Source organism: Alnus glutinosa, chromosome 1 (genome assembly GCF_958979055.1).
Source record: "Alnus glutinosa chromosome 1, dhAlnGlut1.1, whole genome shotgun sequence".
NCBI classification, from domain to species: Eukaryota; Viridiplantae; Streptophyta; class Magnoliopsida; order Fagales; family Betulaceae; genus Alnus; species Alnus glutinosa.
In genome coordinates, this window is record NC_084886.1 from 38790130 (window position 1) to 38808949 (window position 18820).

The following is an 18820-nucleotide window of genomic DNA, read 5'->3' on the forward strand; positions in this document are numbered from 1 at the left end:
CATACACAGGAAATTGCTCAAAGAACTTCAGAAATTGTCTTGATCTAAAAAATGCAGTGGTCTTTTAAATACAATGAGAATTACAAAAATATAGTTACAGAAACAACATATATTTTCTGCATTGATTATATTCTTCCCTTTCCTATCACAATATTCAACATCACAACAAAATACATGGGATCAACTTGTTCAAATTATAATTAGTGTTAGTACATGAGCTGCTAGGTAGTTGCAACACCTTGGAAATCTACTAGTTGCAACAACAAAAAGGGACAAGCTACTATTTCATATGAAAATCTACAAATTACAACATAAAAATATATTCATCTGTCTATACAACACCAAAAAAAATACTAAAACAACAAAATACATTGTAACTTTCATTCCTTCCATTCTACTAATTCCATTTACCCGTACAATAGTTCGTGTGGCCATATATTCTGCAAGCAAGATTTTAGATAATACAAGCCAACTTTTAAATCTCATTAAGATATATATATATATATATATATATTTAAAATCTCATTAGAATACTTTAATCAACCCAAATAAAAAATAAAAAATCATGATAAACAATAAATCCAAGGTAAAATGGCCGATTATATACACAATTAGATTATACAAAATAAAGAAAAAATCAAACATATCTGAATTCATTCAAATACGAATACAAAAATGAACCAAATACAGAATCAAATTCTAGAAATTCAGTGGACGGAAAACAGTTTCAATTTTTTTACTTCTAACTAAAGAAAAAATAATGCTACTACCGAATCCACAAAATGGATTTAGAGAGTACAAAAAAATTAATAATAATTACCCAAAACCCTAGATCACAAAATGCCAAACAATTAACCACATTCCGTTGCCACTATTTCCTAATGCCTCAACTAGACGCGCCAGTCCTCTTAATTTTATACTACAAAACATCAATTTAACAAGAAGCAAGGGAAAAAAGAAGGCATTTTCAGTTTATACTAGACAAGCTGCAGTTCAAGTAGCTAAATAAAATTCAAGAATAGAAACTTCCCTAAGATACAAATAGAATGGTGGACATCGGGTGGGCGTCAGCACTGCTTGGTGGTGGCCGGAGCTGAACGGTAAACAAATATATGAAACTAGAGGCTCTTACAGGAGAGAGAGAGAGAGAGAGAGAAAAAAAAAAAAAAAAAAAAAAAAAAAAAAAAAAAAAAAAAAAACCCAAACAAATCTAAAAGACCAAACAAGGAGATTTACCGGATGGTGGGCGTCGGGTGGGCGTCAGCACTTCTTTGTGGTGGCCGGAGAAAGCGGAGGGAAAAAAATTTGGGGGAGAGAGTGAAAGAGGGAAACTGAAAATGATATGCACAGCACACACTTTTGTTTTTGTTTTTTTTCTTTTTCTTTTTTTTGTAATAAAAGGCGGTTAACCCCGAGTTGGGTACCACTGAAAATGCGCATAGTGTGCGGACATAATGCTACTCCATAGCATTACTCATTCACTTCTAGCTAGTTTCTAGGACCTTCTCGGCTTCTCACGTTCTGCCTTTAATATTTTTCGTCTCCCCAATGCATTGTCAATGCACAACGGCACAAGTGCTTCAAGCGAATCAAGCCTTCACAGAATCACAATCACAACCTTTAGTTTCACTCCTCCTGTCCTTCGTCTCCTCTTATCTTCCTCACTTCTCTAGTTTTTTCTACACTGTCTTCTTCTTCATTTTGCTCATAGAAAAGCCCCAAGTTTTAAAGCAAAAATTCACAGTGTGACAGACGAAAGTGCCAGTGGACCAGTGGTGCGTGGACGGCCGACACCAGACGGTGTTTCCTCAAAAGCTGTTCTTGTCAAATCTCAATCTCAGTTCTCTGAGTTCTCCCAAGCATTCGGTATTTTCAACTTGTGTTTTTCTTTTCTTTTCTCTTAGAGCATCCCCATCGGATGATCTAAATCTCAATCTATTTTACATAATCAAAACCCACTTTTTGCTAGTTTACATAATCACCTTTAAAACTATCTTCCATCTGATTATCTAAATTTTTATCTATTCTATTAAAATAATATTTTTAATTTTTTTTTTTTTTATTTTTTTTGTTAAAACCTCGTACCCACCCCTCTCAGGTATTTCATCAAACAAAGAATCTGCACTTTCTCACCATTTCAAGCTTTAAAACCCGAAAACATCAAACAATAGACACCGTAAATCACCGCACCATAATCAACCAACCGGTGAATCAAAATCAAAATCAACCAACCAGTGAATCGAAATCAAAATCAACCAACCAGTGAATCGAATCAAAATCAACTAACTGGTGAATCAAAATCAAAATGAACCCACCGAAAAATCAAAATCAAAATCAACCCACGGTGAATCATCTTCATCGGCGGCCCATGGTTTCCACCGACCCCACAGCCACTCTAAGCTCTGACCACCATCTCACTGATGGCATCTCCATCAACTTGAACTCCCAGTTCCTCGACGACGACGACGAAACCCTTGTCTTCGTCTCGGAACGTACTGGGTCTTCTACCTAACCCGACCTGGACTCCCCAGCCCGAAACCGCTTCCTTCTATCCCTGCCAGCCTCTTACACGACCGCCCTGTGACCGATCCAGGGCGTCGATCTCTCCGCTCCAATCTCTCAAAATCCCCATTTTCACGCTACCCTTCGTTTGACCGATCCGGCAGAAGATGCTTCAACCGTTCAATGAAGATGATGGAAAGGTAGAGGCTGGCGTTTGGCGTCGGTAGGGAAATGAAAAGGAACAAAAAGAAGGAAAAAGCAGAGAATGAGAGAGAAATGTGCAGACTTTTAATAATAGAATATTCATACATGTGTGAACAGTGCGACGCCACATGTGGTGTCGCACTGTTCACCAATGTCTATAATAGATGTGGCGTCGCACTGTTCACCAATATCCATCAAATCTATTATAGATATCAAGTAGCGAATCGGATGGAGGAAGTTTTTTCAGTTATGTTATGTGTTATAGATATACAGTGGGTTATACATAACCCACTGTGAATGCTCTTAGGGTTGAATGTGAGAATGAGGTTGAGGGAAATTTGAGTTATTGAAAAGTAAATTTTGCCTTTTTTTTTCTTTTCTTTTTTTTCTTTTCTTTTCTTTTTTTAATTTTCTTGTGCAGTGTATTTTTTGATTGACATTGCCAGGTTGGGTTGCCGTGTCGAAGATAGTTTGCTATTTTGCTTTTGCTATTTTTTTTTCCTTTGAAATCTATTGCGTTATTTTTTTTTTAAAAGTCACTGGATCGGAGATGGTTGCCCCCAAAGAGAAGTCTGAATCATACCCCCTCATAAACCATTCCACAAGTGCTGTGATAAGTTTTTGTATGTTGCAGTTGATTGAAGCAATGCTTGTTGATATGGATTGGGCGACAAAAAAGCTGAAGAATTTCTCCTGGGTCAATAAAAAAAGCGCTCATCTTAATGAAAATGGGGAAAATTCTCCTGGATTAGCATTTGAGGAAAATCTTTACTCAATGGCTGAAGAGGTGATGAAAGTATTATCATTCTTTGTTCTGATGACTATCAAGGGTATGCATGCAGTTTCTTTTGATAAATGAATAAAATCTCGTTTCTTTTGGGTAATTGAATCAAATCTCTGTTACTCTGAATTTATGCTTTTTGCCATCATATGCAGACACTCAAGCAGAGCACTTGCTCAAATTGGCTGCAAGGTTTTACAAGCATTTGGCTTAGATGTCAAAGTTGAGAATCGCTCCTAAAGGTTGCAAGCAGCTTCTTCCTACCCTTAAATTTCAGAAGCTTGTGGACCTAACTTGCAAGCAGCTCACGGTTCCTCTATATAACTTTGTGATGCTGGTGCAAAAGCTATTGTCTGGATCCTTTGAAAAGTTTTCATTGCACCCTCCAGCATCAACTGCAGTAGTACTTCTGTGGGTGATGTTTAAAGTTTCTGCTTGTTAATGGGGGGTACCGTTATACTTGCAGAGACAACAAGAAAATGCTAATGATAGTAAAGTGGTCATCAAAAAAATTAAGAGGGAGAACAGATGCATCCCGGATCTGATCTTTCAAATAGAAGATTGCGAAAAGTATCTCATCCAGCTTAGCAAGGTGAGCAAAGTCAATTTATTGAGGCATGCTAAACGCAGCACTTCTCGGGATTTCAAAATTTTAGACCCCATGAAGATGGCCGGGGAAGAAGATGCTCCAAACCATGGATCAAACCATAGTGATCCTACTGCAGTTGAAAATGAATCATGTGAGGATTCTGAAGGCAAGGAAGTGGGTCGGAGAAGATATTATCACCTGAATCTGATAGTCGTTTGGCTGCAGAGGATTCTGGGTCTGATGGGGGAGATGGAAATGCTCTTCCCAGTGCCAAAAGGGTGAAGACGGGTAGAGTAGTGCGGGACTCTGACGATGAAGCATAGGAAAAACTGAGAGGGGTAGGGGGCAATATGTCTTATACAGGGAATAGTTGTATACAATGTACTTGGTGTTTGTAATTGACAAGAGGCTCATGGATGATACTTGATGAGAATGAGAAGTGGTGATATGAAAGAAATAGAAGAAAAAAAAAAATTGAGATCCAAATCCACAAGTAGGCACCGGTTGTTGGATAAAGACCCGGTGTCCAAATTGGTAGCCAAATTGCTCATATGGAATTCATCTGTCTGAGTAGGTGATCAGATAGTCCAAAATTTATTTGGGCATTTGGTTTATAAGAACTCTCACATTATCTAAACAAATTGTTAATAATTTAGGTAGGTAATGATTGTTTTTTAATACATAGATGTTGGAATGAAATTAGACTCAATAGTGATAATTTGATGTCCATGGGAAGCTAAAATGGGGGTCCCAAATGCTTTATATAAAGCTCTGAAAGCATATCAATGTTATCTGTGACGACCCTTTTTTTTTTTTTTTTTTTTTTTTTTTTTTTTTTATAAAAAATACAAACGGATCTTCACAGTGGCACGACTACATGTCTCTCAGCTAATATATGGCACATGCCCTATAACATGTACCTGACAATCAGAGTTAAATCTAACAGTGGAATATAATAATCAATGTGCAGCGGAACACATATCATAAGCGAAAATACATCTAATACATAACAATTAATTACAACAAGAGCCATTTACAAGACTATCTATTTAAGGCTTATAAAACCTATTACACCAATTACATACTAAATATAGGCTCAACAAATACATGTGTCACATGGAACACGAGCCATAAATAAAATACCCAAAATGCGAACTACCCATGAGTCCGTGACTTATGACTGTCGCGATATGCTCCAATCATAGCATCCCATACACTAGGTGGACGAGTCAATAACTATATCCGCAAAACTTGCAACCAAAGCATAAACGTCTGCACGGTTGCGGGGGTTGCTGCATCCGTACAGGTGGAATTATGAGCCCACCGTCTTAGCATAAATAAATACACTAAGACCTCAGAGGTATACTATTCACTGAGTTTTCACAAAGAACCAACTTTTCTTTTCTAGTCATGCGTACACTATAACAGCCACCAATTTTATATATTTTTGTTTAAAAATCCCCATAGCTGATTTAGCGGACATTGACTAATAGAAAACATATAAAGCATACTACGCAGCTGAGCTTATACGTAGAAGTTTCATTGTTGGAAACAACTACATACATCCTCACCTACTATATTACTTTTGTTTCAGTGAGATTTAGAAAACAATGACATTTAAATCATGCAACCATCCGATAGAAATATACATAAGCTCTTTTCCATTAAAATTCTTATGCATACTAATACGTCTAGCAAAACTACTCATAATATAAAAACATCATTCATCAAAACCATGCTATGAATGATTATGCAATGCACATCATGGAAATTAATCCAAGCATCATGGGTTACCCCAAGCATCATGGAAATTAATCCAAGCATCATGGAAATTTATCCAAGCATCATGGGTTACCTAATAAGTCTTGAATTATTCGATTCAAGACCCCTTAATTTACATTTGTTATGCCTAGTTTGTATTGTATATATAACATTTTGTTGTAGTTTTGTTTTATGTCTTATTTTTAGGTCTTAGTTGAAATCTAATTCACAACACTTGAATTAGACCTGAAAATACATCAAGAGTACTTTAGTCATTTTCCTGCAAGTTGAAGAATCGTCCAAGGCAATTCGATCGATCTACTATTTGTATAGCCAATAATTCGATCGATCGACTTTTCGATCGATCGACATATTTTCGATCGATCGACTTCGCATCTTCCAGAAAATCAGATATTTCCAGATCTTTGCATTCTTTATGCAATTCAAATCATAAGTTGGATTTTGTGGACAGAAATGGACGCCGACCAGCTCTGTTTGTGCGGCTAGGATTAACTCTTGATGGGCTTTTGTGAATCCAATTCTCTATATATATGAGATTAGGGTTTTAGGTTAGAACATGCATCTTTTGGGGTTTGTTCAGATTTTCTCAGGTGTATCACTTTAATTCTTCATGTTTTAGTTTACTTTGATGCACGTTTTCTAGGCTTAATTCCAGAGAACAATTTCCTTTCCTTAATTTTAAGTTCTAGCTTAGCTTGTTCTTCATTTTCTTCCTCTTTTGTAATCTGAATTTCTTTAAGTTTAATATAGTTGATTTCAATTCATTTCTCCTTTGTTCCTTTACTGTTTTCATTCATTTCCATGCCTAGATTAGTTTAAATTCATGTCTAGCTAAATTTAGTCTTAGGGTTTGATCCAAATCCTATCCAAAACCATGTAGTGTTCTTGATGTTTTTAGGATTCTCTTTAGATGTTTGATGATTGCTAAGGACTAGAGGATATCAAAACCCATGCTAAAAGGTTTTGGTATCAAGATTCCAATCAAATTTATTCATGAAAAAGAGTTTAACTTGTCTATGAGTTTTTCTTGAAGTCTTGAGTAAAACCAACATTCTTGGAAACAAGAATGATGTCTTTTTCAATGGTGCTATTTGACATGATGTATGATTTCTCATTAGAGTCACCTTATAGGGTATGTTAGGGAACACCAATCATTTCACCCCTTTGGTAGTCTAATTGTCTCTCAATTGTAGTTTAACTTTATGTGGAATGATTTGGTGTGAAACTAGATATTTTGTCATTGTGGCCTAAATAGGGTTTTCATGTATTGTGTACACTTATTAGGATGTGTTATAGAGTAGTAAGCTAGGGCACATTAGTCACTCCACACCTTTGGTAGAGTAAAATGTTTTTTCAATTATAGTTTAATCTTTACGTGGAGTTGATTAATGTAAATCTAGGTGCTTTATGATTACGTCTTAACGAAAGTATTTTCACGTCGAGGTCGTCGTAGTGGTTGACGCCCATTACGCGCTCATATCAAGCATGTTAGGAAGATCCATATAGACTTTAAGCATTGCATAGGTTGAGGATTGGATAGGATCAACACCCTAAGTTTTCTTTTAAGTAAATTTCATTTCCGTTTTCATTTCTTTCACCTTGTCGTTGTAGCTTCAATTCTACAACTTTTGTTTTTACTTTTGTTGATAAATTAAGTTAGATACGCTCTTTAGATATTCCATTACGCAAAACATCCAATAATCTCTGTGGTTCGATCACCCTTACTATAGTACAATCGATACGTACTATTGCGAGTGGTAAACTTATAAATTTAAAATCCACGTGTAGCCGGTTAGTCCCGAGCTATACCAATTTTTGGCGCCGTTGCCGGGGATTAACGGTTGTTTATGGGATATTTAGGATTGTATTTAGTTTGATTTAGTACATAGTGTTAATTCTGTCCATAATCTGTTTTTGGTTCTGTATAAAAACTGTTTTTAGTGTTTTTTGGGTTTTACTTCGGTTCTGTCTGTTTTCTGCAGAATTCTGTTTCTGCAGAAATATCGATCGATCGACTTTTTGGACCTGTAATTTCGATCGATCGACTTTAGATCGATCGACATAAAATTAGATCGATCGAATTTTGTTTTGAGCAGCACTGTTTTTCTGCTGACTCTAGACTGAACCTCCACTCAATTTCTTACTGTTCTGTGCATATTTAGACTTTAATTTTGTTTTAGATTTTGTTTTCTGTATTTTCCTTGCATTTTTCTCTTCTGCAGAGAATCGATCGATCGACATTAAAAGGGATCGATCGAAATTTCGATTGATCGACCAAATATTCGATCGAGCGACATTTTCTTGCAGTAGCACTTCAGTTGCCACTGCACTGCCTCACTGCAGGTTCGGTTAGTCTTTCTTCCCTTTTCTTTTTATTTCTTTTCTGTACCTTGTATATATAGATTACATTTTGTTGGTGCATGTTTGGTCGTCGTTCATTGTCATTGCCTATCTTTCCATACGACCCAAACTTAGAGCGGATTTCTAGACGAAGTAGATCCAAACGGAACTCACGTCTAAGAGCCCATTCTAATTCACCAATGGCTGAAGAACCAAAGCCTGTGCTGTTGAGGGACCACTATGTTCCCTCAACATACACACCTACTTCAAGCCTTCAGTTGCCGGACATTACGGCAGCTCATTTTGAAATTAAGTCCGGATTCATTCAAATGCTTCCTTTATTTTACGGACTTAGTACTGAGGATCCTTATAAGCATTTAGATGACTTCATTGAAATCTGCTCCACCATTAGGTTGCAGAATTTTACAGAGGATGCTTTAAGGATGCGTTTATTTCCGTTCTCCCTTAAGGATAAAGCTAAGTATTGGTTAAATTCCCTAGAGACTAATTCCATTACTTCTTGGCCTCAGATGCAACACGAGTTCCTTAAGAAGTACTTTACCATTGGGAAGACCAACCAAATACGAAAAGCCATAATTGGTTTTTCTTAGATAGAGGGAGAACCTTTTCATGAAACTTGGGAGAGGATGAAGGACCTTTTACGAAAGTGTCCACATCATGCTGTTCCCAAGTGGCAGCTTGTACAGTGCTTCTATGATGGCTTGACTGAGCCACATAGACAGATGGTAGATGCCTCATGTGGGGGTACGTTTATGTTAAAGAGTGAGGATGATGCATGGACACTTTTTGAAAATCTATCTGAAAATTCTTTACACCATTCATCATCCGGTCGTAGGACAAACACTAAGAGCCAAACTCTTTATGAGGTGTCCCAACCTTTGGACTTGAATACCAAGGTGGATGCCTTATCTAGAAAGTTAGATCAATTACTTGCATCTGGTTTTGTTCCTGCGACTGCATCTCATATACACACACCACATGATGCATGTTCATTTTGTTCCGATCCATCACATCAGGCCGGAAATTGTCCTATTGTTGGACAGTCTTCTGAGCCTCCTTTTGAGCAAATGAACGCAGTTTACTCTAGACCGGTTAGTGATCATTTTAATAATTCTTATAACCTGGCCTTGAGAAACAATAGTAGTATGTGGCGGCCTAATGTTCCACAATATAATGGACTGCAAAACCAAGCATATCAGCAGTCCAACAATCAATTCTACCAGCCGCCACCTAATAGTCGTCCTCCCAACCCACAATAGCAATCAGACCTTCCACCTCTTAGAAATTCTGCATTTGAGGAAAAGGTGTTGACTAGTCTTAGTAAATTTGAGTCTCAGACTCAGATTCTAAATTCCCATTCTCAGTCTATAGCAAAGTTAGAAGTCCAACTTGGACAACTAGCTAAGTCCTTTAGTGAGAGAGAGATAGGGAAGTGTTCTAGTCCATCTAGTATACAGCCTAGGAGTGGAGGGGTAGTCATTGATCAGAAGGTGGGAGAGACAAAGACCAAACTTGCCAAGGGTAAAGGAGTGTTTACCGAAACACCACACTCCAACACAAAATTCCTTGAGGCACATTTTAAACCTGAAGTGCCTTACCCTCTAAGTCTCAAGGATCCAAATGGGCACGAAACGATAAATTTTGCCCAACCACTGCCAGACACAAATCCATTCATTAGCAGTGAGTTTTGACGGGTCTGGCTGAAGACGTTAAACTTAGCGCTCCTGGGAGGCACCCCATTCATTTTGTTTGATTGTATATATTTTATGTTTAATTTTTATGCTTTGTAAGTAACCTGTTTTTATTTTTATACCAAGGCATTTCGATCGATCCATTTTTGTTTCGATCGATCAAGTTTCGTTGAGATCGATCGAAATGTGACAGTTTCATTTTTGATATTTCTGTTTATGATTTTGTATATTACACTTTCTTTTTAGTTTTGTTTTTCAGGTTAAGTGTTTCTACCTCTAAGTTTGGGGGTATGCTATAAGCCATACCTCCCCATTCAGGTTTTCCTTATCCCTTAACCATGCTTTCGTTTTGTACACATTGGGGACAATGTGTTATTTTAAGTTTGGGGGTATGCTATAAGCCATACCTCCCCATTCAGGTTTTCCTTATCCCTTAACCATGTTTTCGTTTTGTACACATTGGGGACAATGTGTTATTTTAAGTTTGGGGGTATAGAAGTACACTTAGTCTAAATTTTGTACAAATTTTTCAAATTTCTTTGTGAATATCTATGTTGTCTTGTAGAAATTAGTTGATTTATAATTGTGATTTGCTTTTCATTGACAATTTTAAAATTTTGAACACATGATCACACAATTAGAGAGTCTAAGTCTGCTTAATTACTTTTGGCTATGAGATTCACATGTAGGAATTTGAAAAATCATGACATACATTGGCATAGTGTTTGTGGGGTATGTACTTAAGTAATACCTTGCATATTTGTTTTGAGTGTCTTGGATAAAAACCAAGATTACTTGTTAGATGGATGACGTGGGCATAGTTATAAAAAAAAAAAAATAAAAAAAAAAATAAATAAATAAATAAATAAATATTCATTGAGTAACCGAACCTCTTGCCTCATTAAGCATTGAGTGTTCGCGTCAAAAGATGTAAGTAAATAAAAAATGGTTAGTTTGACTTCGTAGTTCTTCTTGACTTGAGTTATTAAGCCCTTAGGGATGTTTTACATCTAGTGCCCTAAAGCCATCTGGTTTGGGAGTCACTGGCCTAACACTTGGTACATAGGTCATTTAGAAGCTTAAAGAAGTTGAGCATTGCACAACGATAATAAATAATGTAAATAATAGTAAAGTATGCCTATGCCTTAGTTATTCCATTTAGCGAGAGATATAAAGATTTTGAGACACTGGAACATGTATGTAGGTTATATTCTTTTAAAGCTCCATAACTGTATGTTAATATCAAACTGCATCATTTCTAACATGTGAGGTCTTAGCCGGCCATTGGTAAATGAGTAGACTCTGATTATTTAAACTGTGTGAAGATGGAGTTTATTAGTTTAAAGTTGTTCATGAATTATGAACCATTGTTGTAATGATACTTCTTTTTATTAGGTAACATGTATATTTTGTAAAGATAATGTTTGTAGGTAGCATTTTCTGCTAAACCTTCACGAGACTTCACTCGTCCACTAGGGTAGCCTAGGGGTTTAAAAGGCTTGTTGCATGTGCTAAATGCAATCGCGTTTTCCACGAAAGAGGATGTAGATTAGTTGTTTATATTTTAATTTCTAGTTGTAATGCTAGGGACTAGCATTATGTAAGTTTGGGGGTGTGATAAGTCTTGAATTATTCGATTCAAGACCCCATAATTTACATTTGTTATGCCTAGTTTGTATTGTATATATAACATTTTGTTGTAGTTTTATTTTATGTCTTATTTTCAGGTCTTAGTTGAAATCTAATTCAAAACACTTGAATTAGACCTGAAAATATATCAAGAGTACTTTAGTCATTTTCCTGCAAGTTGAAGAATCGTCCAAGGCAATTCGATCGATCTACTATTTGTATAGCCAATAATTCGATCGATCGACTTTTCGATCGATCGACATATTTTCGATCGATCGACTTCGCATCTTCCAGAAAATCAGATATTTCCAGATCTTTGCATTCTTTATGCAATTCAAATCATAAGTTGGATTTTGTGGACAGAAATGGATGCCGACCAGCTCTGTTTGTGCGGCTAGGATTAACTCTTGATAGCTTTTGTGAATCGAATTCTCTATATATATGAGATTAGGGTTTTAGGTTAGAACATGCATCTTTTGGGGTTTGTTCGGATTTTCTCAGGTGTATCACTTTAATTCTTCATGTTTTAGTTTACTTTGATGCACGTTTTCTAGGCTTAATTCCAGAGAACAATTTCCTTTCCTTAATTTTAAGTTCTAGCTTAGCTTGTTCTTCATTTTCTTCCTCTTTTGTAATCCGAATTTCTTTAAGTTTAATATAGTTGATTTCAATTCATTTCTCCTTTGTTCCTTTACTGTTTTCATTCATTTCCATGCCTAGATTAGTTTAAATTCATGTCTAGCTAAATTTAGTCTTAGGGTTTGATCCAAATCCTATCCAAAACCATGTAGTGTTCTTGATGTTTTTAGGATTCTCTTTAGATGTTTGATGATTGCTAAGGATTAGAGGATATCAAAACCCATGCTAAAAGGTTTTGGTATCAAGATTCCAATCAAATTTATTCATGAAAAAGAGTTTAACTTGTCTATGAGTTTTTCTTGAAGTCTTGAGTAAAACAAACATTCTTGGAAACAAGAATGATGTCTTTTTCAATGGTGCTATTTGACATGATGTATGATTTCTCATTAGAGTCACCTTATAGGGTATGCTAGGGAACACCAATCATTTCACCCCTTTGGTAGTCTAATTGTCTTTCAATTGTAGTTTAACTTTATGTGGAATGATTTGGTGTGAAACTAGATATTTTGTCATTGTGGCCTAAATAGGGTTTTCATGTATTGTGTACACTTATTAGGATGTGTTATAGAGTAGTAAGCTAGGGCACATTAGTCACTCCACACCTTTGGTAGAGTAAAATGTTTTTTCAATTATAGTTTAATCTTTACGTGGAGTCGATTAATGTAAATCTAGGTGCTTTATGATTACGTCTTAACGAAAGTATTTTCACGTCGAGGTCGTCGTAGTGGTTGACGCCCATTACGCGCTCATATCAAGCATGTTAGGAAGATCCATATAGACTTTAAGCATTGCATAGGTTGAGGATTGGATAGAATCAACACCCTAAGTTTTCTTTTAAGTAAATTTCATTTCCGTTTTCATTTCTTTCACCTTGTCGTTGTAGCTTCAATTCTACAACTTTTGTTTTTACTTTTGTTGATAAATTAAGTTAGATACGCTCTTTAGATATTCTATTACGCAAAACATCCAATAATCTCTGTGGTTCGATCACCCTTACTATAGTACAATCGATACGTACTATTGCGAGTGGTAAACTTATAAATTTAAAATCCACGTGTAGCCGGTTAGTCCCGAGTTATACCATTACCCCAAGCATCATGGAAATTAATCCAAGCATCATGGGAATTACCCCAAGCATTGTTTCCCGTGAGTTGTGAACCTCACTTCGATGCACGTTTAGCGTTCATATGCATATGCATCATGCTTTAAAACAATATACACAATATACATTTCATTTTATGAATCATGCCTTTAACACATGCTTTCTTTACAAAACATAATCAATTCAATATGTCATTTCTTTAACAATTTGCATAACTTAAATCTTTATACTCACTCTAAACTCACAAATCATATTCATAGTTCAAAACATCATCAATATTTCAATATACTCCAAAGTACTCAAATCATCCAAAACAATTCATAATCAACATACAATTGGTTCAGGTTTGTAAAACAATATATATTTTGCAATTCATCATTTAAGAAAATAATATTTCTCAGTGAGTAGAATACTCACCTTGGCTGTGTGGATTTAAGTACTAGGTCTCCTAGACATCACCTTGCAATGCGTCACTGTGAAAATACACATTGCACATTATTTGACCTTTCTAATATTAGATCGACATTTAGCTCTTAAATTGCTCAAGAGCTAACAATTGGAAAACCCCTAATATTTTAAGGGTCCCAATTACACACCCATAAATCTAGACACTAATTAAACTCAAACAATACTAACCTGAAGTATTTACTAAGGTTTAGATATTAAAATCAATATTTAACTATTTACTCATAATATTAATTATTAACCCGCAATTAATTTCACCAACACTTTTATACTAACATTAATTCTAAAATTACATTCACTACTCTTTTTACAATAATTACTAACTTATTAACTTAAATCATTAACACATTTAAAATAACCTTAACCCATAAGAAAATCTTAGGGTTAACTTCACAAATACAATTTAAACTAAATACCCATAATTATTTATTTTTACTAACACTAGAACCTAACCCATAAATACTTATTTTTACAAAACCTATAGCTAATTTGATATTAATCATCATTATAACTACAATTAATCCACAAATTAACAATTTATGTTTTAAACACTTAAAAACCCTCAAGTTAATTTAACCTATCAAATTAGGGTTTTTAATCTTAACCCGTAATTTATAAATCACTACCCTAAACGCAATATTATTAACCCATAGCATTTACTAAAGGTTAATCACATAAAAATACAACTAAAGTTAAATACCCAAAAGTTAGGGCTAGAGGAAAACTTACCCAAAATTTGCCCAAATGAAATCTAACGCTGGGAAAGTGTTTAGGAAGTTCCAAACCATGTAAATCCTAAAGATAAACAAAGATTAAACTCCACATTTCAAGATTTCATCTAAAATCTCAAATGACAAGATTTTATGAAAATACCTCAAACCAATCGGTGGAAACATAGATTGGACTTCGTAGATTACGTTTCCGAAATCAAATTTGAGTTTGGCCCGTCGGATCTTTGTAGATCATAATTTTTGTATGAAAAATGAAAGAGGAAGAGAGAGAGAGAGAGAGAGAGAGAGAGAGAAGCGTTCTGCCTCTGTTTCTTTCTGCTCAAGATAAGGCGCCCAGCGCCTTATCATTATTCTTCTTTTTTTTTAATTAATTTTTTTTTTCTTTGGGAAGGGCCATCATCATGTGAAGGGCCATGCGGCCCTTCAACCTTTTTTGAATGTGGGGCGCACACCTGCGCCCCACACCATTTTTTTTTTTTTTTTTTTTATATTTTATTTCTTTTTTTTTTGTTTGACTTTTCTTTAATTTATTTTTTATTTATTTATTTAAATTTTCTTTTCTTTTCTTTATTTTCTATCTCTATATTCTTTTCTTCTTCTTCTTCTTCTTCTTTTTTTTTTTTTTTTTTTTTTTTTTTTTCCTATTTATTATATTTTCTAATTCTTTTCTTTTTTTCTATTATTCCAAATTTTCTTTTCAATTTTCTTTTATTTTTTTTTAAAAAAAATATTCTCTAGCATTCTATTTTCTTAGCTACTATTTACAAGTCAATAGGATAAAATAAAATACTTTATTTTATTTTATCACACTAAATAAACTTATTTTTATTTAATCCAAATAAACCATTTTATAAACTTTGGTCTTTAAAAGTATTCTCTTGCATTTTAAATACATCTAATTAAGTTTAATCAATTATTTACTCAAATTTCATATTTTAATTGTTACAAAATGTCTTGAACATTACATCCCTCCCTCCTTATAAAAATTTTGTCCTCGAAATTTGGATATTAATTGTTTTGTGCACATACGAGTATGCATTCTATATTTAGAAAAATTCATGCAAGTATGCGTTTTACATGGGATATTTACGCGAAAGTAGCATGATACAACAATCATACCGGATTTATTCGCTAAAATGGTGGATCACTCCCACATTTAACGATCGAACACTCATGTGGCTTCCTTAACATCGTAATTTCACGGAGTTCTCACTATGGAATGATTTTATTGTTTTCATACAGAACATTACTCGCTTTGCACCTCTTCATAAGTCAATTTACATTGAATATGAAGAAGTGCATACAAGTAAAGGGTCGCAAACACGTTCGCAACGGAGAGATACAGGAAAATGTCATGAATGGCCGTTAAAACGAGAAGACATTATGACCGATTACGTGACGAACCCATGTTTAACACTAGGGACAACTCAATATATCCAGAATTGAGCATATTCATATCCGCAAAGCGTTACATGTTTCGCATTGGCATCACCTTGCATTTCACCAGATCACCAATTTGAATCATATATTTGCGGCGATGCTTATCCACATAGCGTACCATCACTATGTAGTGAATATTCACTTTGAACGAGTGCAATTTTCCCTAGAATCATGCACCACTTCCAGGCTCACTGATTGTCTCACGCCAACTTCATGCCAAATGAAATGGCGTTCCACGCTCACGTCTATACGATTTTACGTGCGATATAACGTCAATAGTTGTAAACCAGCATAACTAGTAGTCGCAACCAATGACGGTGTCCTAACCAACTCTATGGATTCCCATACGCATAACTTAGGCGTATCCTCAAGTGTATAAATAGATCTGTCGAATCAGTCGTCCGCATACAAAGGGTACGTTGAGCTAACATTCCACATACACGTAGAGTAAATCCCGCCATCACGAGATTTCCACTTAGTGCTTTAGCTGTGACAGTAGCTTAAGTTGCACATCAGGACATCTTGCCATCAAAATCTCCAAACACAAGAAGCCATCAACATTACCCTATAATTTAGTCTCTCAACGTGGGAACACATTGAGACTTGAGTGATAAGTGTGGGTTTCACACACTTCACCGTAGAGGTAGTTCTAACACGTTATTAATGCTTAAACAACTACTGCTAACTCCAAATCATGAGTAGGACTGTGCTCCTCATGGTCTACAGTCGCCTAGAAGCATAGGCTACATCCCAATCCTAATCGCGCTACACATGTGCCAAGCCACATACCCAACAATTTCCATGGGTAGTTTAAGCACAGGTGCAATTGTGTGTGTTCTTGTTCTAACGTGTTGACTACGAATTCATTCTTGCTCATAACGTGAACCAAGAATGGCGCTCCATCAATCCAAAACTTGCATCACCAAAAACTCGTAGTGGTTATACCATATATGGTTCACTGAATTTAGCACATTACCTTTTGCACCCAAAAGTCAATGGCATCTTGGAAGAAAGTCAATTCTCAAGGATACCGAGGCTCCTTAGAGTTGACTGAACAAGTTGTCAGTTCTCAATAAGGAATACTCATCTTGGATCGCCACGAGGCTTAGCACACGATAACCTATGCAACCTCTCATAGACTCGCGACTAAAGTGGAAACATTTGCATTATCCGAATGTTCCCAACTTGGACTCGATATGAGCTTGGCTTAGGCATAAGCCAGACACCCAAGTGTATATTCTCGGACATCCATCATTGTCGAAGGTTGGAGAGAGATAGCGGAGTAACTCGCAAACCAGACCCACAAAGTTCGGACTCTATATACAATGGGGTAAGAGTACGACTACCCACTCGTGATTGTCTACGTTCACTTCTACTCTTTGATTGTTAATCCATTCCAAATTGACACCAAAGCCCTAACGAGTCAATATTATAGTTCAACATGATAAGTTTTATTGTCTAGCATGTTGAACACCAAAATTCTATATGCATGGCATTAAAACTCAACATATTACACGTTGAAGCTAAATAAGCCAATATTGGAACTCTACACGTATAACACTCTTAGCTTTACTGGCAGAGTCTTTTCTCTAGTACCGATAGCACACTTATCCACACGCTCCCTATAAGCGAAGGCGTCATCATTATGAATGGTCACGCATAAGTTCTAATCTAAGGGTTCAACGCTCAATTTGCATAGCTTACAAGTGCAATTGAGACCAGGGTGAACAATTTAACATATCAAAGTAAATGAGTTAGACACCGTAACTCCTCATATCAAACACTATAGCTAACATTGTCACCACCCATATAATGCTAAGGCAATGACCTCCATGTTTACTGTGGACAAATGCGTCACCAATAGAAATGGTCACGCACGATGATTTTAAAGGTTTGAAGCCCATTATGCATGTAACCATGTATAGTGAGACATACGAATGGATACAACTCGAATAAGCCAAATGCACACAATGCTACAACATAAAGGTATAAATCATGTGGCAGCATCAGTAGCATTTGCGGTGGTTGGACGGACTTCAACATTGCTCGGTGTAAGTGTGTACACTATACTTGAGCAAACTGTCTCCGCTTGAAGTTGCTCGCTAAAGATACTTGACTTTGGCGGCAACAAGTTGGTGACCTCACGTGGCATGGTCTCCTCAACTATATTTACAACGTGCCTTAGATCTTCTACGACATACACCCGAGTGTAGCTCCCCACACACTACAGTGGGCAACGCTAGAGCTGCTTTGAGTCAAAGCGGCTAACGAAGGACATAGCTTTACGAGGTGACCAAGTCTACCACTTCGAAAGCAAACCCGTGATTCTACACGACACATACACCAAAGTGTGGCTTCCACAACTGGTGCACCGTGTGACACCGAAGTGGCTCGCAAAGGCATCCTCTTCTCCAAGGAACTTAGAGCCACAACCAATAGATTGCTTCTTTGGCGGGAGGAAGCATGAGCTCCAAATGACATTGACCATTTTCTACTCAAATGATTCGTGGTCGAAGGTTCGGCAATAAAGGATACCTAAAACCACTACTAACAAACAATTTCCTAGACAAAGGGGGAGGAGGTAGAGGCACCTAAAATCACTTCCACCTCAATCACTCACTGAGGAATCCTCTTCCTCATTGCATATTGATATTGCTTGTCTAGACGGCATGACTTGTCTGTACAATGAAATGCCACATAGACAATGCTGCATAAAGAAGATTACATGCATCATAATACCCATGCAATGCACCTAAGAAGTTTATTCTAAACCGTTCCCCGTCTAAGCGATATACTCTACACAATCACATTGAAGTTAATCTACAATGTGAAAGTGATAGGTAAACTAACTATACGTAAATTAAATAATATGCATCACAAAATTCATGTAATCCATATGGAGTA

The 18820-nt window shown here is 36.1% G+C and overlaps 1 long non-coding RNA gene and 1 pseudogene across 1 annotated transcript; both read right to left on the bottom strand.

The window, feature by feature from the left end:
• Positions 1 to 5029: 5029 nt before the first annotated feature.
• On the bottom strand, positions 5030 to 14766 carry LOC133858876 (uncharacterized). Its single transcript, XR_009898620.1, has 4 exons — positions 14619 to 14766; positions 14475 to 14540; positions 13698 to 13753; positions 5030 to 5368 (listed from the first exon to the last, which is right to left on the bottom strand). It is a non-coding gene; the product is annotated as an uncharacterized LOC133858876 (long non-coding RNA).
• On the bottom strand, positions 8786 to 8883 carry LOC133858987 (small nucleolar RNA R71; annotated as a pseudogene).
• Positions 14767 to 18820: the final 4054 nt, after the last annotated feature.